A 2927-nucleotide genomic window follows, 5' to 3' on the forward strand; every position below is an offset into this window, starting at 1 on the left:
ATGTCTCTACCTAGTAACTTTTCCCATTCCACCCGGGAGGACATTGCAGGCGATGATCTACCCTCCATAGCCAGTGCATAAAGTTCTGAAAGCAACCTCCTATCCAAGTCCCCCCTTATCACCCTATCCAACAAACCTGCCACTGGAGGCTGCCACTGGAGGCTGCGAACAATGGTTGGCTGTAGCAGCCATTGCAATTGAGAAGTCAGCTAATATCGCCATGGGCTACAAAGTAACACTATACATGGAGCATGCCCTGTTCGCCATTCTCGGGGAGCCCAAAAGCACATTAACTACTCAGAGAGCATCAGGTTACGAGGTGATCATTTCAAATACCCTAAAAACTGGATGAGGACTGGGTTTTTTTAGAATGAGGTCAGGACCGTGCCCCTAACACACTAGAAAAATATTTACTAAGAAGATCCTGCACCTCACTTTGTCTCCTTTTCTAGTGAGAAAAATGTTCACAATAGCCCCTAGAGGGTGCGCAACTCCACAGTTCAAACCAAAAAACAATTCTGGACCATTATAAATTGAGAAAATATATATATTTATTTTATTTGTACCATATTGCAGTTTATTTTTAAAAAAAACCATATACAACCTGAATAGGGTTGCAATGTACACCTTTTTTTAAAAAAAATTAATAGAAAAATATTGTCTAACATACATTACCTACGTGAAACACCACATCAAGTATGACACAAATTAGAAAAAGGAAAAAGAGGAGAAAAAAAACAAGTGATAAATTCAGCAATAAGCTGGTAACACTGGGTTCACCACAAGCATCCTCCACCTGAATGTTAACACTAACACAGTTAATCAACACATACACAATGGGTAAAAAAGTACATTTACATAAAATCACATTAAGAACCTACAAACAATTCTGAAAAAGCAAACAACGCTACTAGTAAAGCTATATACGTGTAACATTTAGCTGCCTAGTACTTCATCCTTAGGTAAGTTCGGATTGTTCAATACATTTTTAATAAATACAAGCTGTTAATGCTCTATTACGGCCGTGTCTTAATCACACGGTATCTTCATCCCGACATGTTTCTTTCCCTAAATCTGTGGATCTTGTGCAGGGAAATTCTTCAGGGGTATTGCTTCAGAAAGATGAACAGTAAAACATTAAACGCAGTTGTATAATGTTGGTTCCTTATAGAGAAACTTGGTTTGGCCAGGAGTTGCAGCCCTCGAGGGTTTCCTTCTTGTTATACTTAGTTATAACCTTAAGGAAAAGGGGGGGGGAAAAGAGAAATGGACACACCATCAAAGTGGGTTGTGTAGGGCTCAGAACAAAGTCAAGCATACTTCTCAACCTTTGTTTATAATTAACACAGTGAGGCTTACCACACTGCAAACTTATACAGTAGTCTGAGGTGTAAGGAGCGCTGCTTTAAAGTAGGGCGCTGATTCCCTAAAGGAAAGGGAGAGAGAACAACATATAACACCAGGTCAGTGTTGCATCTAGACAAAGCGATTTATCACTGTAAAACAAGGTGTAGGTAGCACCGATAGTCTGGACCACAGAACAACTAAATAGCCTTGTCTAATTTCAACTTAACATCCGGTCAGCAATGGGATTTGAAGATACTAAAGAGTTCATACTAAAGGATTTAAAAATCCATATGAATGTGGTAAGACCAAGTCTCAATAGTTAATACTAAGGGTCCGAGATTGAAAGTAAGCCCTTAGATCGCAGTAAATAGACAAAAGGAAGGGGAGGTAGATGTATATGTAAGGCAGTTGGAATGACTAGTAATGATCCAACCTGCCGATCAGTGTACTTGCTTCCGTATTAAACTGATGTCAACATAAGCTTCCTGTCATATCAAAGCCTCCATTCTACATACCTGTCTAATTGCAACTCTTGCAATTTGTTAAATACTTTTTAGGAAGGCAAAAAGAACGTATACCTGACGCGGCGTGAGGGAGAGGTCCCTTCTTGATCAGGTTTTCCTGTTAGTCTCTATAGCCGTTTCCCATGGAATGCCAGCTGTAATTAGATTCTGGTGCGTGGGTCCTAGTATCAAGCTTTTTTTTAGTGACACTGTGAAATCAAATGTAATAGTGCAAAAAATAAACACTATTGCTCATTCCTGCTCGCAAGTCTTCATCTGCATTTTGTTAGAAGTTATATACAGTTTTGTTTAATTTAAAAAACACTGTTTTTAAAGTAGTGTCACGCACGATGTCGCTCAATTTAAAGTTTGTGCGGGGCGCCTCCTGTAGTAAATACCTCTAATCTTTGTAAAGCCATGCTTGCACTGGCTCCGCACGTGGATTTTACAAAGAAAGCTGGTAGCGCGAGTGTTTGCAGCTGTTCATAATGAATACAACGCTCCCCCATATGCTAATGGAAACTGAAACTGAATCTCAACACGCCTGCCTGCGCCCAAAACAAGTGAAAGCAGATCTGTTCCTATACGGATGTTTTGCTAAAGCTGGCTGTGTAAGGAAAAATATATATAACGGGCAGTTTCTTACCTCACAGTTAGTTTTCCATTCTGCTGGTTCTTGGCATGCGTGATTGTTCCACATTAGCCGTCGGATCTGCTCGACTGATCTCTTCTGCATTCACACTGTTTAAAGCCTGGCTCTGCCGGAAGTGTGCAATTAGGCTCCCGTGAAAAAACGACGGCATGAACACTAGTACGTTCAAACGCGGGCGCTTTTTTGTACTTACTGAACCTCCATGGTAGTGCAGTGGCAACACATACCTACTGTGCAATGAAAAAACGAAAGCTGGTGGGGGCCCAAATCTGACACATGGCTAAATGCCAAAGAATAATACAGTGGATGTCTCTCATCCATTGAAAGTCTTAGAACTTGCTCTAGGTTGTCAGATACATACAATAAAGGATGAAACTCCTTTGTTGTTAAACGGGTGGCGAATCTGCCTGATCACTCGAATTTCT

At 40.6% G+C, this 2927-nt stretch overlaps 1 long non-coding RNA gene across 1 annotated transcript; it reads right to left on the minus strand.

The window, feature by feature from the left end:
* Positions 1–526: 526 nt before the first annotated feature.
* On the minus strand, positions 527–2607 carry LOC138504777 (uncharacterized). The gene is made up of 4 exons (XR_011279963.1): positions 2497–2607; positions 1926–2059; positions 1360–1426; positions 527–1237 (listed from the first exon to the last, which is right to left on the minus strand). It is a non-coding gene; the product is annotated as an uncharacterized lncRNA (long non-coding RNA).
* Positions 2608–2927: the final 320 nt, after the last annotated feature.

This window comes from Ambystoma mexicanum, chromosome 11, assembly GCF_040938575.1.
Source record: "Ambystoma mexicanum isolate Mex_15411 chromosome 11, UKY_AmexF1_1, whole genome shotgun sequence".
In the NCBI taxonomy this organism is placed as follows: domain Eukaryota; kingdom Metazoa; phylum Chordata; class Amphibia; order Caudata; family Ambystomatidae; genus Ambystoma; species Ambystoma mexicanum.